At 46.8% G+C, this 27,948-nt stretch overlaps 1 long non-coding RNA gene across 1 annotated transcript; it reads right to left on the bottom strand.

Moving 5' to 3' along the window:
* Positions 1–22,220: 22,220 nt before the first annotated feature.
* LOC123430448 lies at positions 22,221–25,842 on the bottom strand. Its single transcript, XR_006622929.1, has 2 exons — positions 24,647–25,842; positions 22,221–22,454 (listed from the first exon to the last, which is right to left on the bottom strand). It is a non-coding gene; the product is annotated as an uncharacterized LOC123430448 (long non-coding RNA).
* Positions 25,843–27,948: the final 2,106 nt, after the last annotated feature.

The following is a 27,948-nucleotide window of genomic DNA, read 5'->3' on the forward strand; positions in this document are numbered from 1 at the left end:
CAGATATTCACCCCCACGATCAGACCGTAGTAATTTGATCTTCTTGTTACGATGATTTTCAACTTCACTCTGAAATTGCTTGAACTTTTCAAATGTTTCAGACTTGTGCTTCATTAAGTAGACATAACCATATCTACTCAAATCGTCAGTGAAGGTGAGAAAATAACGATATCCGCCGCGTGCCTCTACGCTCATCGAACCACACACATCGGTATGTATGATTTCCAACAAGTCACTTGCACGCTCCATTGTTCCGGAGAACGGAGTTTTAGTCATCTTGCCCATGAGGTATGGTTCGCACGTGTCAAGTGAATCAAAGTCAAGTGACTCCAAAAGTCCATCGGCATGGAGTTTCTTCATGCGCTTTACACCAATATGACCTAAGCGGCAGTGCCACAAAAATATGGCGCTATCATTGTTAACTCTAACTCTTTTGGTCTCAATGTTATGTATGTGTGTATCACTATCAAGATTCAATATGAACAATCCTCTCACATTGGGTGCATGACCATAAAAGATGTTACTCATAGAAATAGAACAACCATTATTCTCTCACTTAAAAGAGTAACCGTCTCGCAATAAACAAGATCCAGATATAATGTTCATGCTCAACGCAGGCACTAAATAACAATGATTCAAGTTCATAACTAATCCTAATGGTAACTGAAGTGAAACTATGCCGACGGCGATTGCATCAACCTTGGAACCATTTCCTACGCGCATCGTCACTTCATCTTTCGCGAGCCTTCGTCTATTCCGCAGTTCCTGTTTCGAGTTGCAAATATGAGCAACAGAACCGGTATCGAATACCCAGGCACTACTACGAGAGCTGGTTAAGTACACATCAATAACATGTATATCAAATATACCTAATTTTTCTTTGGCCGCCTTCTTATCAGCCAGATACTTGGGGCAATTGCGCTTCTAGTGCCCATACCCTTGCAATAGTAACACTCTGTTTCAGGCTTAGGTCCAGCTTTGGGTTTCTTCGTCGGATTGGCAACAGGCTTGCCGCTCTTCTTTGAATTACCCTTCTTGCCTTTGTCGTTTCTCTTGAAACTAGTGGTCTTATTCACCATCAACACTTGATGCTCTTTACGGAGTTCAGACTCTGCGACTTTCAGCATCGCAAACAACTCGCCGGGAGACTTGTTCATCCCTTGCATGTTGTAGTTCAACACAAAGCCTTTATAGCTTGGCGGCAGTAATTGAAGGATTCTGTCAGTGATAGCTCCTTGCGGGAGTTCAATCCCCAACTCAGCTAGACGGTTTCAGTACCCAGACATTTTGAGCACATGTTCACTGACAGACGAGTTCTCCTCCATCTTGCAAGCATAGAATTTATCGGAGGTCTCATACCTCTCGATCCGGGCGTTCTTCTGAAAGATAAACTTCAACTCTTGGAACATCTCAAATGCTCCATGACGCTCAAAGCGACGTTGAAGTCTCGGTTCTAAGCCATACAGGACTGCACATTGAACTACTGAGTAGTCCTCCTTATGTGCTAACCAAGCGTTCTTAACATCCTGATCAGCCGTAGCGGGTGGTTCATCTCCTAGCGCAGCATTAAGGACATAATCCTTCTTCCCAGCTTGTAAGATTAGCTTAAGATTACGAGCCCAGTCTACAAAGTTGCTTCCATCATCTTTCAACTTAGCTTTCTCTAGGAACGTATTAAAATTCAGGATGACTGTCGCGTGAGCCATGATCTACAACATAAATATATTCAAAGTGGACTTAGACTATGTTCAAGATAATTAGAGTTTAACTTAATCAAATTACTCGCTAAACTCCCACTCAAAAAGTACATCTCTCTAGTCATTTGAGTGGTTCATGATCCACTTACACTTGCTCAAGTCCGATCATCACGTGAGTTGAGCATAGTTTCAGTGGTAAGCATCCCCATGCTAATCATATCATCTATATGATTCATGATCGACCTTTCGGTCTCATGTGTTCCGAGGCCATGTATGCACATGCTAGGCTCGTCAAGCTTAACCCGAGTGTTCCGCGTGCGCAACTGTTTTGCACCCGTTGTATGTGAACGTTGAGTCTATCACACCCGATCATCACGTGGTGTCTCGAAACGATGAACTGTAGCAATGGTGCATAGTCGGGGAGAACACAATTTCGTCTTGAAATTTTAGTGAGAGATCACCTCATAATGCTACCGTCGTTCTAAGAAAAATAAGGTGCATAAAAGGATTAACATCACATGCAATTCATAAGTGACATGATATGGCCGTCATTACGTGCTCCTTGATCTCCATCACCAAAGCACCAGCACGATCTTCTTGTCACCGACGCCACACCATGATCTCCATCAACGTGTCGCCATCGGGGTTGTCATGCTACTCATGCTATTACTACTAAAGCTACATCCTAGCAAAATAGTAAACGCATCTGCAAGCATAAACGTTAGTTATAAAGACAACCCTATGGCTCCTGCCGATTGCCGTACCATCATGTGCAAGTCGATATTATCTATTACAACATGATCATCTCATACATCCAATATATCACATCACATCGTTGGCCATATCACATCACAAGCATACCCTGCAAAAACAAGTTAGACGTCCTCTAATTTTGTTGTTGCATGTGTTACGTGGTGACCATGGGTATCTAGTAGGATCACATCTTACTTACGCAAACACCACAACGGAGATATATGAGTTGCTATTTAACCTCATCCAAGGACCTCCTCGGTCAAATCCGATTCAACTAAAGTTGGAGAAACTGACACCCGCCAGTCATCTTTGAGCAACGGAGTTACTCGTAGCGATGAAACCAGTCTCTCGTAAGCATACGAGTAATGTCGGTCCGAGCCACTTCGATCCAACAATACCGCGGAATCAAGAAAAGACTAAGGAGGGCAGCAAAATGCACATCACCGCCCACAAAAACTTTTGTGTTCTACTCGAGAAGACATCTACGCATGAACCTAGCTCATGATGCCACTGTTGGGGAACGTCGCATGGGAAACAAAAAATTTCCTACGCGCACAAAGACCTATCATGGTGATGTCCATCTACGAGAGGAGATGTGTGATCTACGTACCCTTGTAGACCATACAGCAGAAGCGTTAGTGAACGCGGTTGATGTAGTGGAACGTCCTCACGTCCCTCGATCCGCCCCGCGAACTATCCCGCGATCAGTTCCACGATCTAGTGCCGAACGGACGGCACCTCCGCGTTCAGCACACGTACAGCTCGACGATGATCTCGGCCTTCTTGATCCAGCAAGAGAGACGGAGAGGTAGAAGAGTTCTCCGGCAGCGTGACGGCGCTCCGGAGGTTGGTGATGATCTCGTCTCAGCAGGGCTCCGCCCGAGCTCCGCAGAAACGCGATCTAGAGGTAAAACCGTGGAGATATGTGGTCGGGCTGCCGTGGCAAAGTTGTCTCAAATCAGCCCTAAAACTCCACTATATATAGGAGGAGGAGGGGGAGCCCTGCCTTGGGGTCCAAGGACTCCCAAGGGGGTCGGCCGAGTCCAAGGGGGAAGGTCTCCCCCCCCCCCCAAACCGAGTCCTACTTGGTTTGGAAGGTCGAGTCCTTCTTCCCTTTCCCACCTCCTTCTTTTTTTTCTCTTTGATTTTTCTTCCAATGCGCATAGGGCTCTTTTGGGCTGTCCCACCAGCCCACTAAGGGCTGGTGCGGCACCCCCAATGCCTATGGGCTTCCCCGGGGTGGGTTGCCCCCTCCGGTGAACTCCCGGAACCCATTCGTCATTCCCGGTACATTCCCGGTAACTCCGAAAACCTTCCGGTAATCAAATGAGGTCATCCTATATATCAATCTTTGTTTCCGGACCATTCCGGAAACCCTCGTGACGTCCGTGATCTCATCCGGGACTCCAAACAACATTCGGTAACCAACCATATAACTCAAATACGCATAAAACAACGTCGAACCTTAAGTGTGCAGACCCTGCGGGTTCGAGAACTATGTAGACATGACCCGAGAGACTCCTCGGTCAATATCCAATAGTGGAACCTGGATGCCCATATTGGATCCTACATATTCTACGAAGATCTTATCATTTGAACCTCAGTGCCAAGGATTCATATAATCCCGTATGTCATTCCCTTTGTCCTTCGGTATGTTACTTGCCCGAGATTCGATCGTCAGTATCCGCATACTATTTCAATCTCGTTTACCGGTAAGTCTCTTTACTCGTTCCGTAATACAAGATACCGCAACTTACACTAAGTCACATTGCTTGCAAGGCTTGTGTGTGATGTTGTATTACCGAGTGGGCCCCGAGATACCTCTCCGTCACACGGAGTGACAAATCCCAGTCTCGATCCATACTAACTCAACGAACACCTTCGGAGATACCTGTAGAGCATCTTTATAGTCACCCAGTTACATTGCGACGTTTGATACACACAAACTTTTCCTCCGGTGTTAGTGAGTTATATGATCTCATGGTCATAGGAACAAATACTTGACACGCAGAAAACAGTAGCAATAAAATGACACGATCAACATGCTACGTCTATTAGTTTGGGTCTAGTCCATCACGTGATTCTCCTAATGACGTGATCCAGTTATCAAGCAACAACACCTTGTTCATAATCAGAAGACACTGACTATCGTTGATCAACTGACTAGCCAACTAGAGGATTGCTAGGGACAGTGTTTTGTCTATGTATCCACACATGTATATAAGTCTTCATTCAATACAATTATAGCATGGATAATAAACGATTATCTTGATACAGGAATTATAATAATAACTATATTTATTATTGCCTCTAGGGCATAATTCCAACAGTGGGTTCATGGGGTGTGTGCAGGGGGGGCATGTCAAGATGTGGTGGTCGTCAGTATGATGATGGGCTAGAGTATGAATTTCCATTGCCTCTCGGAAACATCCCAAAACACGGCGTCTTCATACACGTACACCAAGGTTTATTTATTTGTTGAGTTGCAACCGTCACGGTCTTTCGACGGTTCCCAATGACAAGTCCTTCAGTAGGCTTCTCGGATATCGCGTCTATAGCTGGTGTATAAGAAGAAAACCAACATTTAAAAAAAACCACCCAAAAGTTTCTTATCTCTTCACTTTTTTGCCTTGTTTTGTTTGGTGTTTCTATTTGGTGTCCCTCCAACATCTTTGCAGCCCTGGAGAGGCGCTTCTTGACGTCGTCGATGGCATTCCGACGACAAACCACTACATCGTCATACCCCATGGATGTTTGGGGACAGCAATACCCATGAGTCCATGATAGCTCCGGCGACACCCAATCATCTTCATCGACACACACGATGGGCGGCGTAGGGCAACACCTGCGCGTTCCTGAGGGTGGCGCTGATGTCACTCCGGTGCCCCATCTCCAACAACTATGAAGTTTGGGGGCAACATTCTCCCCTCAATCGTCCATAAGGCCGACAACCTTCCGGCATGTCATCAAATCTGCCTCGCCATGAATGGCGTGGCCATTCATTCAATAAAGAAGAGCTTTTAACGGTCTACCAATGCCTCTCCTACATCAACACAAAGAGATCATGGGAGCAATGCGACGCGCCAGTGCGGCCAGTGTGAATCTGTGAAACCCTCCAATCAAGTCGGCGGTCACCGTAGCAGCTCGACGGTCGCGACGAAATCGGTAAAAAAAATTAGGACAAGGCATGATGTTTCGCCAAGGAACAAAGACGAGATAGGGCTGGCTCGTTGACCGGCATCGTGCGATCCAACGAGCTCCCTGGAGAACACGAATGTGGATGGACACGCCTACACTATTTTACTTTGTTACTAACCAATTATCTTTGAAACGACGCGTACGTTGTCACCGAGATATCATATCTCCGAATTTGTTCTTCACGCTGTATATAAACTATGCGTCGAGTAAAAAAAAAGGTATTCGCTGAGTCAGGCTTGATTTGTTTCGCACTCAAACCTGAATCGGTGAGGGGGCATTTGTTTGATGAGATTTTGGCAGCACGAACTGTATGCAAAGTGAGGAGGACTTTAGAAGTAAAAGTTTGTCTAAGTAATGACTTCAATCAATAATATTTAGTTGTACACATGGAACAAGAAGTGCCTACGTGTACGCGTCTATATTGCATGTGCATGGAGCTTATATTGCATGTGTGTATGAACTACTACTAGTCTAATTTCACTACAGGAAAAAACTTATAAACCGAGTGCCCGAAACACTTGCCTTATATGTGAAAACACTCGGTTTATTTATATATAAACCAAGTGTTTTCCTCGATTTACACCACACGGTTTACTAGGGATCGGGCTATCAGATGTAAGCCGAGAGCCATAGCAAAAACAGTCGGTTTATATATAAACCGAGCAGTGAACTGTAAGTCGAGTGCCACCAGGCACCCGGTTTATACCTGACGGCACCCTGACCCTAACGGCAAGCCACGTCATCGTTTATATAAACCGAGGGCCAACATTTACACGGTTTATATATAAACCAATTGCCAACGGTCGCACGGTTTATATATAAACCGAGTGCCAACCGTCGCACGGTTTATATATTGCCAAATGCGCGCGCACAGTTTATATATAAACCGAGTGCCAACAGTGCACACGATTTATACAATTTTACATATTAGCCGAGCTGCACTATAAACCGGATGCCACACCATTAGCGAGGGTCACGCCATATATGCTTATAATCCGGGTGCCAAGCCCTGGGACACAAGGTTTATATCCTATAAACCGGGTGCCAAGCCCTGGGACACACGGTTTATATGCTGAACTGCCTTATAAACCGGGTTCCAAGCCCTGGACACACGGTTTATATACCAGCTACCCTATAAACCAAATGCCACAATGTGGAACACGCACCTTACATCATACACACACACACACACATTCAGATAGCAGAAGCAGCAACAACATATATATATATATATATATATATATATATATATATATATATATATATATACAATATATATCCAACAAAGATCACAATAAGTTCTGGAACAGCAGCAACAACATATATATATATATATATATATATATATATATATATATATTCAGGGAGCAGCAACAACATATATATCCAACTACAATATATTACAAGTTCACCAAACAATAAGTTTAGAGTACATACACGCATACATATCCAATATAGTATCACAAAAGCATGCGTACAACAGCAACAAGAATTCACAAACGAAAGGATCATGAGTTCAAAGTCCACAGATGCATACATATTCAACAAGGGTTCACAACAACATGCCTACATATGCAACAAGAGTTCACAAACGAAATCATGTGTTCCAAGTTCACACCAAGCATGAGTTCAACCTAAAATATGCAATGAGCTTCCACCGCAGCATGTATGCCAACCATCGACGACATCCTCAATGCAAACCTATAAATTCATTACAACACACATAAGTTTCCAAAGTTAAATTGCAAATGATTGGTCAGGCACAAGATTCAACAAGCATCAACAACCTAAGAAGTATGAATAATATAAGGATCAACACTTGTGGGCTTGTATGAATAATATAAGAAGTATGAATAATATAAGGATCAACAAGCAGCAATGCACAAGTTGTGAGTGGAGGCACAACCAACGGCAAGACACAAGCATCAACAATGCACAAGCATAGACAACTACCTCGAGTGCTCATTGTGGTGTGAAGGTCAAAGCATCTTGAGCCAAAGCGCGTGTCGTTGGGCTTGCTTGGGAAGGTGTACATCCAGCAACCACAAAGTTATTGGAGCCTTCTCCTAACTGAGGACACTTCAAACATGAGACGGTAAGATGGTAAGATGCTTTAAGCATGATGGTAATGCATGGTTGAAAAGTTGAATACTTACAGAGCTGAAAGTAGGAAAAGGCGGAATAGGAGGAAGATCTGGCAAAATAGAACTCTGCATATTATTACTGAATCGAGCAAACGTCTCCTGCAAGGCTGGCTGTTGTTTAGCCATGAATTCCTGCTGCTAAATTAGGGCTTGTTGCATTGTCATGGTTTGCTCCTGTTGAAATAGGGCATTGGCCTGAGCCTCCAGCCGCAACCTGGTTTCTTCCTGTCGTAGCCTGCTTTCTTACTCTAGGCGGGCCTACAATATGTGAGCACAACAAGTTCACCATCATTGCAATGTAAAGAAGAAATCAGAAGAAGATTAGTGAAGCAAAGCATACATTGAATTGATGCAGCATGTCCATCCCAGGCTGTGGGCGACGCTCAATAGCAGAACCTGAGCTTGATGTGGTTGCACGGATGTGGGCGAGTTTTGGAATGTCCTTCTTACGGAAGGAACCATCACTATATGTATTAATCCTCAAGCCAGCCCCTCGGTTAATCCACCCGCCTTCCGGTTTCTTTGACTTACGGGCGAGACATAATCCCGTGAAGGTATTGAGCAGCTCTTCACCCTCACCTCTCTCCCTATTCTGCAATAGAAGCAATAATATCCATAAGGGCACAAGTTGAGAAGTTCATTACCCGAATGATATTATTACCTTCTTCTGCACGTAAGCGTGGAGGTTGAGGTTGCCTTGAAGGTGTACCGGACCACCCATCAAGGCACGTCGCTTCGAAGAAGCTGTGTGTGTGGCCCTCCACTCCGGGTTTATCCACTTGGATATGATTTGCTGGTAGCAAGGAATCTTGTTGTTGCACCATGGAGGAACCGCCTGAAACATGTCAAGTATATCCAACTTACAAATGAAACTAAGTAGTTTTAATCTAGGCAATCACAACTAGATGGAAACTACCTTCATGTACATGGAACGGGTAAGCTTCATGTACATGGAACGGGTAAGATGCACTCTACGGGCTAGCGGCCTTGGAAGAAGCATCTTGCATTCATGTACAAAATACTTCACCACGGAATTGACGCGAGCCTCGGAAGGCATTTGCATATACATAAACTTTATGAGGCGAAAGATTCTTACCTCGAAGCGTGCTCGGCAACAGCTGCCCCTACAGCAAAAAAACCTTGCGACGACGGTCCCAACATCAAACTGATTTGTGTCCTGCAATAAAGTACAATCTGGGATCAAACAATATGTAGTTGTTCCTTAACTAAACAATACTTCAGTATATATCCCATCAAATGTGACTGGAAGTAAAAAAGAAACACATTCAGCTCTTGATAAGTGGGTTTACAGTTATGCACTTAGTAAACTTCCAGACGTCATTGCTCAAGCTCAAAAGTATGACTGGGTATGGCAAGCCCACTGAAAAGACCAAGATTGAACTCCTGTACTCTGAAAGAGATCCCCTGCAAATATCCGAAACGGAATTCAGACAACAAGATAAGAAATTTGCAGGACAGAGGTGAGAACTTGTATGCTGAATGGCTTCCATATGAGTCTTCTTCCTCCAAACAGACAAAATTGACAAGAACATCGACGCAGCTCAAATCATAATACATATATACTGAAACTACTGAAATATCGTTGACTGAAGTTGGATTCTTTTGGACAGGCAAGAACAGTAGTATTACTGAAACTACTCAAATCCAAATATATATATATATACAAACCCATTCAGTAACTGTAAAAAAGAAACACATTCAGCTCAAATCTTAATACATATATACTGAAACTACTGAAATCCAAATATATAGTATATATGCCAGATCTTGCCATATTGTTTCCTGAAGCTGGGTTATTTTGGATAGGCAAGAATAGTAATATACTGAAACTACTGAAATAATGTACTGATATTGCTGAAACTTCAGAAAAATGAGCAATCGAGCATTGCATAGTTCCATGTAATTGTTAGTATATACTGAAGGGGCGCTACCTTGGGCTGCTCTGGCCGCTGGAGGAGGAACGGGGTGGCTGCACCTCAGGAAAAATTGCTCCGGGGCGCTCTTCTCCTCTTCACAGAACAGGCTGCCGCTGGAGGAGGCCCGAGGGGAACGACGCGCTTCTCCTATTCAACGAACAGGTTGCCGCTGGAGGAGGCCCGAGGGGAACGACACTCTTCTCCTCGTCGACGACCTCAACCCTAACGGACGGTGGACGAGGGGCGGCGGCGACGGCGGCCGGTCATGACTTCGGGGTCTGGAGGAGACGGACGACACCGGATGGTGGGGTCGGTGGCTGTCGGTGGATGGGTGGGGGCTGGGGCCGGCGCGGCGGCCAGAGGATATCGGCGGCGCGGCGGGAAGAGGATTTCGGCGGCGGGGAAAAAATGCAGGCAGAGCTATCGATTTGGGGATTTAGGCGGCGCGGGGAGAGGATTTTGGCTACGCGCCGGATTTTTTGCCAAGTCCCGTGTCGTTTGTGCTCTATGAGGGAAAAGGTAAGCCGAGTGTAAAGTACTCCCTCCCTCCGTTCCTAAGACCTTTTAGATATTGCACTATAAACTACATACGGATGTACATAGACATATTTTAGAATTTAGATTCACTCATTTTGCTCGGTATGTAGTCTCCTAGTGTAATCTCTAAAAGGTCTTATATTTTGAAACGGAGGGAGTAGTTCTACACGGTTTACTTTTTTATTTCATTACAACTATATTTTTTTATTCCTCATAAGAAAACCGTGTTATTTTATTCTATTTTATTTTTATTTTTTTAATATTTTGTGTATTTTCTTTTAAAAAGGGTTGGACTGGCCACCAGGGCGTTCGAAGTGTCCCCCCTCTCCCGCGACCGCGTCGCCCCTGCGGGCGATCGGCCGCGGCCAGCCTCCCCTTCCTTCAGCCCCCTCTCCCTCTCCTCTCTGCCGCCTTCGCTGGCACCCGCGGCCGGCCTGGCTCCGGGGTCGCTGGTGGCGGAGGCCCCCAGATCTTCCCCTCTTTGTGGCTCTACGCGCGGGGGGGGGGGCACCGGGGGGTGCTCCTAGGCGTCGATGGTCCGTGTGGCAGCGAGGCTCCCCGACACCGGACGGCTGGGCGGCGGCGACGGCGTTGGCGGCGGGCTGATGCTGCGGCGTGACCTGGCAACGGCCTCCCGACACAAATTTGCGCCCTACGGGGCCCATCTAGGCCTGGGGCGGGTCTTACGGTGGAGCGGGTCTGAGGCGAAACTTCCGGGAGGCAGGGCAGCGACGACGAGCGGCTAGGTGCTGGCGGCGCCGTCACCAACCCGTTGCAGCATGGCCGTCGGTTGACGCCTCCCTCCGGTCTCCTTGGCCTCGTGTTGGTGTTCGCAGTGAGACAACCTGGATGTTGGCGCAACCGTGATGGTGCATGGGGTTGGGCAGTGGTTTCGCTGGTCGGCTTTGGTTGGGCATTGGGGTTTGGAGTGCGGGGCGATTCCTAGCCGGTTCGGTCGGCTCCGATGCGGTGATGCTGGCGGTTGCCACCATTCCTTCCTCGGGGGTGTGTCTTTGGTAGCCATCCACTACCTCCTTCCGCGTGCCAGGGAAAACCCTAGGATTTGTCCGAGCAGCAGCGTCATCGATGTCACATCCCTTCTTGGAGGTGCTGCTTGACACGCGGCGGATCGGAGCCTCGGGCTGTGGTGTTTTGTCTCCGGAAAATGGTACGATGCTGGAAATCCTCGGGATCAGGCACGGTGTCATCACATGGCCCCTGTAGGGTGTGGTCAAAGTTTGGACACGTTCCGAGTAAGCCTCACCTAAGGCTGCTTGTATACTGCACCATCTTCGAGGTAATCTCTTCCTATCGAGAGGGAACGTATCAGGTTTCGAAGGAAGTGTGGGTCATGTTGCTCCGTTGGCCGCGAAACTTCTCCTGCTCTCAAAGGAGGCAATCGAATGACACGTGTCAGGCGCCTGCATTTTTCTAACCCACCTGCAATATTTGAGACTTTTATTGCACTTCTAGGGTTTCGACGTTGGAAATTGCAGATCTACAAGGCGACACATGAAATCATGCTCAGAAGCAGCACGAAAAATCATATGTTGATGTATTTGTGACATGGGCATGCCTTGTGCAGGTCTGGGAGGGGCAGGACCAGCCATTGGGGGTGCGAAATTACCTCGGCGACATGCTTGATACAACCGTTTGAATCCTCGGATAATGGTACGATGCTGGAAATCCTCGGTATCACGCACAGCGTCATCACATGGCCCCTGTAGGGATGTGTTCAAAGTTTGGGCACGTTTCGAGTAGGCCTCACCTGAGGCCGCTGCTAAAATGCACCATCTTCGAGGTAGTCTCTCGGTATCGAGAGGGAACATATCAGGTTTGTGAAGCAAGTGCGGGTCATATTGCTCCGTTGACCTCGAAACTTCTCGTGCTCTCAAAGGAGGCCATCAAAAGACACATGCCAGGCCCCCGCATTTTTCTGACCCGCCTGCAATATTTGAGACATTTATTGCGCTTCTAGGGTTTCAGTGTCCGAAATTGTAGATCTATAAGGCGACATATGAAATCATGCCTAGAAGCGGCATGGAAAATCCTATGTGATGTATTTGTGACATGGGTATGCCTTGTGCAGGTGTGGGAGGGGCAGGCCCAACCATCGGGGGTGCGAAATTACCTTGACGACATGCCTGATCCAACCGTTTGAATCGACAGCACTAGGTGCAGCACCAACATTGTAGGCGCAGAACCTTCTTGTGATACTGTTGTGTTTGTGAGGAAAGTGTCACATCAAAAACTTGTATTGGTTATGTATACATTGCAACACCCTTTCATAAATATATTTGGGTAAAACCCATGTCGGTGCGGTCTTTCTACGCTCGCTCGCACCGTTTTCAGTGATGCACCGGCCGTAGGGCCCGCAAGGTCCATAGTCGACATGAGAGACATTCTTGTGGTAAAATAGATAAACAAATAATAATAAAGCATTAAACATAAATGCAGGGGAAATCACTTTAGAACTTTTTTGAATTTGAAAATTTATAAAAAGTAAACCGAGTGCTTGTGTGGAACACACGGCTTATATTGCGTGTAAGCCGAGTGTTTTTTGTCAAGCACACGGCTTATAGTCTGTATAAGCCGTGTGCTTCATCGGGTCACTCGGGTTACACCTTACGGCTTGACGGCGCCGTCAGCCGCCTCTGTTGGAGACACGTGGTAGGTATTTTTACCGGGTGACATGCTAGAAGCCGAGTGTTTTATGCGTAGATACCGTGTGTCGCTATAAACCGAGAGCTTTTTCGGGTCACTCGGTTTATAGGATAGCATAAGCCGAGTGCTTTGTTGTTACTGGGTGTGTTTTATGTGAAACACGGCTTATATGCCGATAAGTCGAGTGCCCGAAAAAAAGCACTCGGCTTATGGCTTACCACACGGTAAAACAGTTTTTTCCTGTAGTGTTTAATTGTTAATGGACTAATGACCAGCTAATCAAAATTAGCCCTGTACATACATGCCTGCATATAGAGCTCGTACATATGTATTCGAGTATTTGCGGCCGGCCGGCAAACGCGTGATCTGAATACCCGCGATGCGGCTACTCAACCACACCTATGATGGATTAGCAATATGACACTTTTAGGTGCATGGATTGCACCATGGTCATATATCGCATGCAAGGTATTGTACGTAGCTAAGTATTTGGATTGACAGACGGCCAGCAAGCTCGCGCAAGTATCGTATCCGAATATCCTTCCTATGCATACAAGTAAGTATTTGGATAACTACTGTCGTTCGACATCGCGCACGTATATGTATTTGAATATCGGCAAACCGAAATTTGTACATACATGAAATATGGGTCTGATACTCGATCAACTCGGATGGAGCAATGCATAATCTGCAAGTTATAAAATTTGGAAGCAAAAGCAACCTGGGATACATCATGTTGGAAAGGCATGTGCCATGTAAATAAAAAAGGTATGTATAATGTCTATTTTCGTTTTTATGTAGACGTGCATATCAAGAAGGAGATCATGGATGGAAATTCAGAGGAGGCCTGTCGGACGAGGCAATACCCAGTAGCCTATATATATGTGAGACATCCAGCCATCAAGGAGAGGAACGTACGTAGCAGCTAGCAACACAGCCGGATATTACGCAGGACACCCAGCGAGATAAGAACTAAGAGCATCTCCAACACGCCCACCTTCGATCCGCGCCCAAAAAACTAATTTACAGCACGTGATTAGACTTTTATAGGCCGCCGACGAGCGCCGGCTCCAGCTATCGCAGCATATTTAGCACGTGTGCGGCGCTCCAGCAGCTGCTGCAAAGAAAACCTAAAACTTGTCCAACACCCATACGGTTCAACACATAGATAATATAGATAATATATTACATATAGATAATAAAACATAGATAATATCGATAATATATTACATATAGATAAAACTAGTTCAATACAAAGATAATAAAACTAGTTCAACACATAGATAATAAAACTAGCATATATAGATATAAAACTACTCCGAGTCGTCACTGTGGGTGCTGTCGGAGGTAGATAGAAACGCGTCCTCCCAACGTTCATCGTCGGAACTGAATATGGACAGCAAACCGGCTTCGACGGCCCCGCACTGCGATGTGGCGAGTAACTTGCGCACACGCATGTCCTGCCGCTCCGCGTGACGCCTTGCCGTCCTCTCCGCGCAGTAGGCGTTCTCGGCGGCGACGTCCTCCGGGTGGCGCCGGCGCCACTCCGCCATGACTCGCTCGTCCTCCTCGGCGACGAGGAGCCGGCGCTGCTGCCGACAGTGCTCTGACGGTCTTGCTCCGTGATCAAACAAGGGGGAGGAGCGAGGTTCTGCGCCTGCTAGCGCGTGTAGACGTCCTGAAAGTTCATCTGCGCGCGAGGCCGTCCTAGTCGCCACGCCGCCACGTCGAACACGCGGGCGGCCTCGTGCGCGGTCTCGAACGTGCCGAGGCCGAGGCGGACGTCGCCGGACCGGATCTCGGCGTAGTAGGTGCCGGAGGGGTGCTCGTGGACGGCGATGTAGCCTGAGGATGAATGGCGACGCGGCGGCATGGTGGCAGAGGGAGCGGCGAGGGAGGGCGCGGGAGAGGCAGAGGAAGAATCGAGAAAGCGGCGAGGGAGAGGCGCGTGGCTGTGGGCAGCCGCGTGGCTGGCGTGGCATTTTATAGCGCGCTGAAAGCGGTGCGTCAAATCTAACGCGCGGCGGCCGCTTTCTCCCGCGCACGCGCAAAAGTTACCGCACGTGCTTTTTTACCGCGTCCGCTCGAGCACGCGAATTCGTTCCGCGTGCGTTAAAAGTGGTGTTTACTGTACTCCCGTGTGTTTTACGTCTAATGTTGAAGATGCTCTAAGGCACGAGGAGGAGGAGAGGATCGCATCTCTCTCTCGAGGCGTACAAACGCATCCAGCCGGAGGCATTCAAGGCACAGAAGGGGATCGACTTCCATCCATACAAGGGCGGCAAGGATCTCGCCGTCATGAACACCAAGCTCGTGTTTCCGGCAGGTGAGACGATCGTCTAACTTTTTTTTTGTCTCTCTCTTTCACATCCAGCATGCATACGCTGTTGGCTTTTGATCCGCTAGCTCGTATACCCCAACATCTGTACATGCAAGCTAGACAAGCAAGCAACGAACAAGCAACCAAGCAAGCAGCTTAATGGATTGCTTGTTAGCCTAGTATTTGCGCGTGCTGCCGTGGAGTACGTACCTCTTATACGTATCGTGAGCTAGCGAAGCTTTTAGCAATCGATCCGAGTTGACGCACTTCGGCGGATCGTAGCAATGCGTAATCTGACGGAAAAACTGATCGATGTATTGTAAACAGGCCCGTATCGTTCCTTTGTATTGCTATGCTCTTTTTCTTGGTACAAAGACTACACAGGGGTATACGTATATATATTGCTAAGCTAGGCCTACTGCAAACCGACTCGGCTTGCAATACTACTACTAATCCTACTCGGTTTGCAATACTAACCAAATTAGGACACACGTGTACGTTTAGACTACAACTAGGTTAATTACTACATTCACCTCCTTAACCTTGTTGATATGTCTTCATTGCTTGCACTCCGACTTTCTTCCTCATCTCGATGAACTTTTGTCGACCGAGGGACTTGGTGAAAATATTGGCAAGCTGGTCCTTCGTATTCACGTGCAGAACTTCTATCATCCCTTCCTCAACGCACTCCCGGATATGATGGAACCGGGTATCTATGTGCTTGCTCCTTTCGTGATGAACCGGATTTTTGCACAATGAGATTGCAGCTTGGTTGTCAATCTTTAATGACACCTTCTGCACCTCCCGCTTTGCAAGAATAGCTAGGAGTCTTCTCAACCAAACTGCTTGACAAGCCGCCGTGCTTGCCGCTATGTATTCTGCCTCGCATGAAGACAGTGCCACCACCTTTTGCTTCTGAGAATTCCAGCTAATCGGATTCGGGCCAAGGTAGAAAACCATGCCCGTTGTGCTCTTTCGGTCATCAACATCACCTGCCATGTCACTATCTGAATATCCACGAAGGATCAATCCTTCCTTTCCCTTTCTATACGTGCAGCCAAGATTAATTGTGCCTTTCACATAGCATAGAATTTGATTGACCGCGCTCATGTGTTCGGTTGTCGGTTTCTTCATGAAACGACTCACGATCCCGACTGAATAAGCCAAGTCAGGTCGGCTATGCATCAAGTATCTTAGGCTACCCACAACGCTTCGATACATTATGGTGTCCACCGGCGGATTTGAGCTACGCTTGCTCAACTTGTGACGTTGGTCCATTGGAACTTGTGTCGCGTAGCAAACTGACATGCCACACTTGTCCAATAACTTGACCGCGTAAGCCGATTGACATAGGGAAATCTCTCTGGAGCTTTGCTTCACTTCGATGCCCAAGTAATAGCTGAGTAATCCCAGATCACTCATGCTAAACTTGTTCTTCATTTGCGCCTTGAAACGTTCAATTTCTTGTACGCTATCTCCGGTGATAATCAGATCGTCGACATAAACTCCAACTAGCAGGTTTGAGCCTTTGGAGTTCTTTGTATAGACTGCGTGCTCGAGGGGACATCTCTTGAACCCGAGCGAGACCAGACTTCGGTCTAACTTTGAGTTCCAAGCTCTTGGCGCTTGCTTTAACCCGTAAAGTGCCTTCTTGAGCTTGTAAACTTTCCCTTCTTCGCCTTTCTTCTCGTAGCCGAGGGGTTGTTCCACGTACACTTCTTCTGTGAGATCGCCGTTGAGGAAAGCGGATTTAACATCCATATGATGAACCTTCCAATCCTCTTGTGCTGCCAAAGCTAGGAGCACTCTCACCGTCTCGATTCGAGCAACCGGTGCAAACACCTCATCATAGTCAACTCCTTGACGTTGAACATAGCCCTTTGCAACGAGTCTTGCCTTGTACTTCACAATGGCACCCTCCGTGTCCTTTCTTTAACTTGTAAACCCACTTCAAACCTATCGTCTTTTGGTTTGGAGGTCGGGTTACCAAAGTCCACGTGCCATTGCTCTCAATTGCCTTCATCTCCTCATCCATGGCGTGCGTCCAGCTAGGACTTTTTCTCGCCTCTACGAAGTTCGCCGGCTCCTCAACTCCGAACACACATAGTCCGGAGTACTCGAGCGTAACTGGCTTTGTGTACTTGTAGACTTTCTTGAGGGTCTTGTAGCGACGAGGCCCTGAGGAGTCCGTTGTGGCTTGCGAAGGAGGCGACACAAATTGTGTCGGTGTTGATGCACTTGAGGAAGACGGTTGAGACCTTGGTGTGTCATCGACATCCGTGTCGTCGGCGTAGTCATCGTGACCGTGACCATCATCTTGATTGCCGTCGTCACTATGCGCCTCGTTGTCGATGTTGTCGTCGAGATCTCCGCCTGTGTCGTGCGCAGCGTTGTCGTTATCTCCTTGCGACCTATGCGCGTCGTCGTCGGTGTCGGCACCATGATGATCACTACCATTGTGGTCACCTTGGTTGGGCGTCTTGCCAATCACCTGGACATCCTCCCCTGCATCATCATCAGTTGGAAATTCAACTGCTAGTATGTTACTGTTTGGAGCATCGTCGGCTGCGGCGCTCCAATTCCACGCTTGGTTTTCTTCAAACACGACGTCGCGTGAAATCCGTAGACGCTTGGTTTGTGGATCGTAGAAACGGTATGCCTTGGTGCCAGAACTGCTCTCGTATCCGATGAACACCATCTTGGTGCTACGATCGGCAAGCTTTGAGAGGTGCGGCTCCGCCGTCTTCACATGTGCCACGCACCCGAATGTCCGTAGATGAGACACATTCGGCTTACGTCCGTAAATTGCTTCATACGGAGTCTTGCCGATCACCGCCTTCGTTGGAGCCCGGTTGAGAAGATAGACCGCCGTCGAGACAGCTTCTCCCCAAAAAGTCCCTGGCAGGTTCTTGCTCTTGAGTAAACTCCTTGCCATGTCAATGACGGGGTTCGATTGCGCCTTTCAATGACCCCATTCTGCTGCGGCGTGTAAGGTGCCGTGAGGAACCTCTTTATGCCAATCTTCTCGCAGTAGTCGTTGAACTCATTCGACGTAAACTCTCCGCCGCGATCTGTCCGTAGAGCGCGAACCTTCAGCTTGTGTTCCATCTCTGTTGCAGCCTTCAATTTCTTGAACGCTTCAAACGCCTCATCTTTAGATCGTAGGAGAATGACCCACATATATCTCGAGTAGTCGTCTACCACAAGGAAGAAATACTTCTTTCCAGCGTGAGTTGCCGGGGTGATAGGGCCACATAGATCACCATGGAGCAGCTCGAGTGCATCACTTGCACGATAGGTAGACTGAGCAGGGAATGGCCTGCGGTGTTGTTTTCCAACCAAGCACCCGTCACATACTCGATCAACATGGTCGATAACTGGCATCCCGGATACCATCTGCATCTTTGACATCTTCTTCAAGGCGTAGAAGTTAACGTGTCCAAATCTAGCATGCCATAACCACGAATCATCATCACTCTTGGCAAGCCAACACTCCGGTTGAGATTGATCAAGGTTGAGGATATAGAGCCTATTCCGTGTGCGATTAACACGAGCTAGCACGTTTTGGAGGTTGCCGAAGATCGTCATCACTCCGCTCTCTATATTCACCTTGCATCCATTCTCGTCAAGCTTCCCAATAAAGATGATGTTGTTGCGCAGCCGTGGGATGTAGTACACTCCGGTGAGTATGCGATGTTCGCCTGTGAGACCCTCAAAGAGGACAGATCCTTGCCCGCAAATCTCCACAGCTGAACCATCACCGAACTTGACCGAGCCTTCAACATCGTATTCCAGCTCGAGGAATTTCTCCTTGCACCCCGTCATGTGGTTACTGGCACCCGTGTCGAGATACCACGACACGTTCTGATCACCGGATAACTTTGATGTCACTTTTTCCTCATGAAGTAGCACCTTCCGGCTTGGTTTTACAACCACCGTTTCAGCGAGATCACAAACTTCGGCCATCAGAAGACCTGGACCTTCGTCTTCCTGCTTTGCCAAATTTGCCTTGATCTCCCGCTTGTTAGGCTTTGGACAATCCTTCGCAAAGTGACCCATCTTATTGCAGTTATAGCACTTGACCTCGGACAAGTCCAAGTTCCGTGGTTTCTGCTCTTTATATTGGCCTGCCTTACCACGACCTTGTGGTTTGCCTTTTCCTTTGCCTTTTCCGGTTTGTCCATAGCCCTTCGTGTTGCTTGAGCCTTCGCCACCGTCACGCCTTCCTTTGCTACTTGGGGCCTCCCAGTCTGTGCGCAAGTACATGAGTTGGTCACTACCTCCTCCTTTGCCTTTCCGACAGCCACGAGCATTCTCTTCCCATGTCCGCAATCGTCCGATCGCCTCCGTTATGGTCATGTCGTCGATGTCGTAAAGCTGCTCGAGCGTGCCGATGATGTACGTGAATTTATCAGTGACAGAACTGAAAAATTTCTCCACGATCACGGTCTCATCGAGCTTTGCACCAAGCGCGCGGATCTCTCCCACCAAAGTAGTAAGACACATGGCGTAGTCATTCACCGATTCAGTTTCCTCCATCTGCAACTTGTGAAATTGGCGCTTCAGCACTTGTGCCCGAGCCTTGGTGACGCGATCTTCTCCGATCCTCATCTCCTTGAGTGCGTTCCACGCCTCTCTTGCCGTCTCGAACTCCGCCAATGTCATCAGCACGGAATCCGGCACAGACTGGGCTATGGCGGCCATGGCACCTTCGTCGCGCTCCTCGTCGACGTCGTCGTCCGTGATGGCCTCCCACACTCGAAGGGATCGAAGAATAATCTTCATCTTCACCGCCCACACGCCGTAGTTGGCGTCGGTGAGCATCGGGTACTGGATGGGGATGTTGCGATGCGCCTGGACGTTAGCGCCGCTCGTTCCTCCACCACTGGTTGCTGACTTGACGCCCTTCTTCACCTTGTCGCCGTTCTTGTTCGCCTTGGCACCGCCGCTGCCGGACTCGACCCACTCAGCGTCGCTGTCCGTCATCGTAGATCGTAGATCGTTGAGGCTCTAGATACTAATTGTTGGCTTTTGATCCGCTAGCTCGTATACCCCAACGATCTGTACGTGCAAGCTAGACAAGCAAGCAACGAACAAGCAACCAAGGAAGTAGGTTAATGGATTGCTTGTTAGTCTAGTATTTGCGCGTGCTGTCGTGGAGTACGTACCTCTTATACGTATCGTGAGCTAGCGAAGCTTTTAGCAATCGATCCGAGTTGACGCACTTCGGCGGATCGTAGCAATGCGTAATCTGACGGAAAAACTGATCGATGTATTGTAAACAGGCCCGTATCGTGCCTTTGTATTGCTATGCTCTTTTTCTTGGTACAAAGACTACACAGGGGTATACGTATATATATTGCTAAGCTAGGCCTACTGCAAACCGACTCGGTTTGCAATACTACTACTAATCCTACTCGGTTTGCAATACTAACCAAATTAGGACACATGTGTACGTTTAGACTACAACTAGGTTAATTACTAAATACACTATACGGAGTCGTCATTGGAGACAACGTTCGTGTGATCCCACCGTCGCCGACGGAGACGACTTCATTGAACCCGAAGACTACACCGATGCAGTCCAGTCACTAGCTCTGGTGCTCGACCATGGCCACCTAGGCGTACGGGCGATATGATCTTTGCCTCAGCAGACCACCGAATACGGCGTCTAGCTGAGACAAGGCATCTATTCCGCTCCTTCATGTCTGCACTGGTGCTCTACTATGGAGGCCTACATGTTTATGGTGTACAAGTCACGACGGCAGGCAGTGTGATCCTTGTTTTATCAGACCATCGAATACGACGTCCAGCTGAGACGACTTATCAACCACGCCCCTTCCACGACGACAACTTTCTTCAGCATTGGGATGTGTTTCCTTTGTCTTGACGAACCGCTGAATACGGCGTCCAGTCAAGGCAAGGTACATCCTTCATGGTGTACAGGTCACGCTTCATGGTGTATAGGTCAGGGCGGCAGGCATGTGATCCTTGTCTTAGAAGACCACCGAATACGACGTCTAGCTGAGACGAGGCATCAACCACGCCCTTTCACGACGACAGCTTTCTTCGGCATTAGGATGTGTTTCCTTTGTCTTGACAGACCACCGAATACGGCATGAGTCGATACAAGGTGCATCCCTTCATGGCGTATAGGTCACGACGTCAGGCGATACGATCTTTATCTTAGCAGACCACCGAATACGGCGTCTAGCTGAGACGGAGCATCAACCTCGCCCCTCCATGATGTCACCCGTTCACGGTCTCGTGAGGCAGTGCCCTTGTCTTGGAGGACTGCTGTAAACTCGGCGTCTAGCCGAGACGAGATGCCACCCACACCGGCTATGCCGATGCGAATGTGTGTTGGTTTTACACCGACGCTGGTCTCCACAATCAATACTCTCGCAAGGCGAACCCCTTGCATACCCCGACGCAGCCGCTACCAATCGTCAAGAAATCCGAATCAAGCAGGACCCATGCTACTTCAACACCAACATCAACGCTATCAAGACCGATGAGGCGCGATGACGAGGGCGAATGTCGCTAGCAAAAAATCATGTTTTGAGCGGCACGTACCGACGAGGACACGGGCTTAGCCGCCACCCACACCACACACAAACACGCCATCGTCATCATGCATGGAGAATGTGAACAGAAGATGGCGAAGATGACCACACGGCTTAATCGGAGGTTTCTCGCGGAGCAACCTGCGGAAGTAATTAACCGGGAACCTTCCGAGGCCCCGGGAACCAGGAAACCGCACATCGCTAGTCAGGCTGGCCGTGCTAGTAGGCCATGGAGCGCATATCGGGAATTGTATTGTTACCCTTAAGATTAATAAAATACTGTTTCCATCTCTTTGTTTTCTTTGTGTACTTCGGTACACTGGCACGCCCGCATCATCTTTTTTCCCGGCGCATGATAGAAATCAAACTCCTTCTCTTCCCTTCTCACGGAGGACACCAATAGATTTTTCTCATGTCAAACAATGATCTTTCACGACAACAATAGATAATCACAACCACAACATAATTTTGCGACAAATATAATGGGGCACAAGTACTTCTGGAATGGTTCAAGATTGTTTATATTTTTGCAGACAAATATATCCATCTCTTAGTGTCATGATCATCTAGCTTTGAGAACCCGAGAGAAATTTATCCATCCAGCTTGTTTATTGTTGCTTCTTTTGATGACTGAGAACCTGATGAAACATAAACAGATAAACATTAAAGTGCCTTTAGAAAAATTATTACAGCACAAAGTTAAACAAAAGTGATACTATGGCATGAATTGTAAATCTTATTTTCGGTTGCAATGCAGATGTTAACATCAAAAGTTCCGAACAGCCTGGCAATAGTAAGGAAACAGACTAAGGTAACCATCAAGAATAATCCAGCTACGACACAACACACAGCTCCTATTGCGCTCCTTGAACCCAACCCTTATATTTTGAACAAGCCTATACAGACACTAATGGAAAACGAGCCTTTAGCCTGGACCCTTTAGTCCCGGCCTCCATCTGGGCCGGGACTAAAGGCCCGGTCACGTCGCCTCAAAATCCCAATGCCGTCCACGAGGCTTTGGTCCCGGCCCGTAAGGAGCCTTTAGTCCCGGTTTGGACACAAACCGGAACTAAAAGGCTACGCGGTGTGCAGCCCGCATGTGCGCCACCTTTAGTCCCGGTTTGTGTCTCAAACCGGGACTAAAGTCCTCTGCCTATATATATTGGCCACAGCCCCACTCTCCCCTCTTTCTTGCATTTTTCTTGGATGGAAGAGTGTGGGTGTGTGCTAGCTCTCCATTTTTCTTGGATGCCTTCGACCCATTATCGAGATCCTTGAAACAGTTCCAAAGCCTGCATGACATGCTCCAAGGGTAATTTCAATCATTCTTGCACTCTATCGGTCTCTTTCGATGATTTTCTGATATATCAATTAATGAAAAACTTAGCAAATCATTTTCCTTGTCGGGCAGGGTTTGAAAGCGGTTCAAGTGCGTGACTCCCGGTATCGAGCATGAGAAGCTGACCTTTAGAGCGGCTCAGGTAAGTAGTAGTATGATATACTTCTATTTTCAATACATTTATAATGCTAGATTATTATTTTGATTATATATATTCTATTCTCGTAAAGTGCGGCCAGCAGCCACGGGGACGCATCTATGCGGATACTATGTTTGCGAGACCATTCGCACGTTTAGCTCTGAGCACAAGGATTACAGATACGACATAAGCAATGAACATTCAGACCTCTATTTTTATCCGTCATTCTTTGTTATCATGATTGATATTCATATTCATCTCCTCTTCTTATATAGTACACGGACATGAGGGAGAAGTACCTACCAGAGCAACGCGCGATTGCTGTTGCAGAGGAGCTTGCGACCTTCCTGAGGACGGAAGCTATAGATGACAAAGGATGATTTAGTGTAGCTAGGGGCCATTACTAATGTTGGTCCATGTAATCGAATAGACGGGCTCTAGTCCCGATAATTCAGATCTCCATATAATTGTATATATATGCTCGCTTGTAAGATAAATTAATCTTATACATATATGCATAAACATGTATATTTGGAATTATATGAAAACTAATTCCCGAACACCTAAACCCTAAAACCCTAAAACCCTAAAATAAACAAAATCTGCAGAAACTCTTTAGTCCCGGTCCATGTTAAGACCCGTGACTAAAGGGTCTGCTCCTGAGGACGCTCCGAGGCGCCCACGTGAAGCATCTTTGGTCCCAGCTTGAAACAGGGCCGGGACGCCTCTTTGGTCCCGGTTGGTGAACCGGGACTAAAGCCCGTTACGGGCCGGGACTATAGGCCATATCCCCACTAGTGAGATGTGTCTACCTGATTAGAACATGCCAGCTTAGACCAAACAATCAACAAAGGAAAACTATCAAACATCTTGATCAACAAATGAATTAATACTGATTTATCCACACTACTGAACTTTTACTCTTACTTGCTTTTATAACATCTAGTCTAGATAAACATGACGTAACCATACGAGTAGCCGTTTTATTTTTACACGTGTCATTGGACAAAGCCAGGCAAATAAACGGAAACCTCAACTGCCGACTGAACGCTTAATAGAACAATTTTCCAACAGTGAAACTAGCATGGCTAGAAAAACATAATTGTCTGCACCACGTTGACATTTACCACTGTCCAGCTCATCACAATAAAATAAGGCAAATACTACTAACATCTAAATTGAGATACTGACCATTCTCTAGCCATTTTACTTCTACGTGTGGCATCAGGGAACCCAGACAAATAAGCAGAGTCGGAGATGCTCAACATAAATATGCCGGGATGATCAAGGTAAGAATTAAGCATGATATATAGATCAAGCAACCATTACAAGTTTGGTCCAAGAAATTTTACCTTAGATACCTCGATCCAACTCTGCCATTTTGCTTTGAAGGAACACCGCAGCACTCTCTTCGTCCTCGGCAGCGGAATTGATGAAAATCTCACGACTCTTGCCGTTTCTGAAAACCTTGTAGGCAACGACTTTTTGAACACGTGGGATGCTTTCCATCTTGTGAAGAACAGCAATGCGTTTGCTAATAGAAAACTCTTGTGCATTTTTTGACCCAGCCAAAAGTTAGGTGTGACAACATATGATCAATCATATGATCGTATAATAACACAATGTAATATAATTAGCAGCTGCTAAAGCATTTTTGTCTCAACTGAATATAATTAACTGATGGCAAATAGAATTTGGCCTGAATCACATTAGCATCCCCTGAAATGAACATGAGTACTTTTGTTCGACTTGGATCATGTTCTGAACCGTGCATTGCATCTCAGAAATTTGACAAGCTATGTTGTTTTGTCAGCTTACGTACTCAAACAACCATGGGATCAACTTGTCCAGAATGTACATACAAAAACTACTCCAGATCTCAGCTAATAAGTCTTAAGTCAACCATTGCAAGAAACCAGGTGCGCAAATATACAGGAGAACATCAGAACTTGAAGCTGTAGACATATTAACAGGAACTCACAACCAAATGTAGCAGTCATTCCTTCTTAAGCAACCCCTCCCCACGCCAATACACATGCACAGACACAAAAAAAAACATCTAGTGCGAATTATTATGATCATGTAAAAAAAAGCGACCAAGCTCCGATGTAGTATAAAATGCTACAAAGTTCACAAGCTAAAGCAATAAAGCAACATGTGTAAGTTGATACCTCGAAAGTATACAAAATTGAGTGATAGGATGGGGAATTCAGTTCTAGTGACCCCACGATCTGAGAGGTAAGTATTTGCATCAAGCTAAAGCTACAACTTCGAGATTAGAAAGTTCCAATGCCTACAAAAAATGCAGAGATTTTACTGGTAGCTCTCCTCTCAAGAACAACCACACCCAGGTACGCACTATGACCAGTTGACCACAACGACTATGAGCATAGCTAGCACATTTGTACGAAAATCCTGACTAAATACCACCTCAATTACAGTAGCCACATCGAAGTTAATGCCAATCAGACCATCAAACCGTCCAAGATCCATCAGACCATCACTCACACAAAATTTAATAGCAATGTCGCTGGCTAGGGTAAGGGTCAAAGAGGGGCTGGAGGAGGACGATGTTGAAGCCATGGCGTTAACAACGAGCTCGCCGGTGACAAGGCGTGGTGCTTGCCAGTGAGGACGAGGCGGATGGAGGGCTTGCGGTAGGTGGCAGCCATGGCGCCTCCCGTGACAGGAGGGGGAGGAGGGGAGGGGTGACAATGACTTACCACCGGGGAGAAATCCAGTTTGGATCGCCGGAGGAGTTCGACGACGTCGAGGGGTCGGGCGGCGGGGTGTCGAGGAGGAGTCAGACGGCGGCGGCGACTTGCAGCGTGTAGTTTCCTCCCGGATCCACGAGTACACCCTCGAGGGCTCAGAGCCGCATGGAAAGAGAGGGATAGGAGGGGTCGGAGGGGGTCGGGCCATATAAAGCCCGTGTACCAATTAAAAGGAAAGGGTGGTCGAGCATGGATGATTGGTTTCGTATATGTAAAGTACTGATTGTTGTTTTATTTTGTTGGTTTTGTATAAGGGATGATTAGATTATTCATTTGTTTTATCCATCGCTAGAAGGAAAGGTTAATTTGTGTATAGAAAGTCTTGATTGTTGTTTTATTTTGTTGGTTTTTCATAGAGAAAAGGGTACGAGACGAACGACGTATCCACTCCCTCTTTAGGAACAGAGATTGTCGGACACTTATGTTGTGATTACAGGGAGTAGGGGAGGATAAACATGAAAGGAACCAGAAGGGGATGCAACACCGGGGCCTGTTCGGTTAATCCCTTCCAGAAAGGGATTAAAGAGGACTAGTTAGCATGCACGTGCAACGCACGACTAACCGAATAATTTATAAATAGCTGCAAAAATATTGAAACACACACAATATACACATTACTTGCACTCCATTGAAAAATTGAAAACAAATGCATTCAGTGGAATAATGGAAAAAATGTTTAGAGTAACATAAGGCAAGGAGAAACATTGGACTCACTTGAAGGTTGCAGCAAGCTGGAATGAATCCTAACTTCTTCACTTGATGCATCATATCTAGCTTCGATGTATACAGATAATCTGGCATTAGAACATGACACAACCTGGTATTTCAAAGGAAATATATACAACCTAAGATCTTTTGGCACTTGCATATAAAGGTTGAGGTATCACCTGCAGAAACTCTAAAAAATCAAACAGAAATCCGTTGTGAGTAACTGCAAATCACAAAAAATATCAACAGTCCCAACATATATAACCAGTGAACGGAAACGGTAGTGTAAAATCATAATAATAGGTAGGTCCTTTGTTGAGCACAAATCATAATAATCGGTTGACGTGAAATTAAAGCTTCTAGACCTATCTCACAGGTGAAGCATTGTGGCTTATTAATGAGGTATGCCAGTCTTGTGACATCCTCAGCTTTTGCTATAGTGAGCATTGTAATTAAGCTACAGTAATGACCATGATCAGCAACAAATCATTTTGCTAAACTGAATATGATCAAGTTAAAATTCATATCTCTTTTCAAATTCCACGTAAAAAGCCACTTGAATTATATGGAAATAAAATAATTCCCCAAACAGCATCGGAAAAATGTTGCACAATTGTGGAATAATCCAAAACAATTATTATTAAGGAAAACAACAACACTCTCGATGTTGGTGTGGACCCCATCGTCAAAACAGAGTCATTTTTGCATTTAAAAGTGCTCTTAAATTCCATGGAAAAATCCAAACATATTCCAATGGGCCCAATTATTTTTGTGGTTATTCAAAATACTGTAAGATATGTGTTGGATCATGTCACACATTTTTGCTATAGGGAATAGTTTCTGGAATTAAATAAAGCAGAAACAAAAAATAAGAAAAAATAAAAAGAAGAAAGCTATTGGGCACTTAGGCCCGGCTGCTACAGGCTGGCCTTTCTCCCACCTCCCGACAGAGGCAGGGGAGGCCATGGCGCCACAGCCGTTCGCGCGCGGATGCCCTCGCTGGCGAGCATCCCACGTCTCCCCGACGCGGATAATGCCACCCTGAGCGCCTCTCCAACCCTAGCCTCCTTTTCGCCTCGCCTCGCTCCCCCAAGGAGCTCCTCTCCTCTCTTGCCCCTTTCCCATGTCCAGCCGAACGCCGCCATGGCCATGCTGCGGTGAGCTCGCGGCCA

This window comes from Hordeum vulgare, chromosome 2H (genome assembly GCF_904849725.1).
Source record: "Hordeum vulgare subsp. vulgare chromosome 2H, MorexV3_pseudomolecules_assembly, whole genome shotgun sequence".
Taxonomy (NCBI): domain Eukaryota; kingdom Viridiplantae; phylum Streptophyta; class Magnoliopsida; order Poales; family Poaceae; genus Hordeum; species Hordeum vulgare.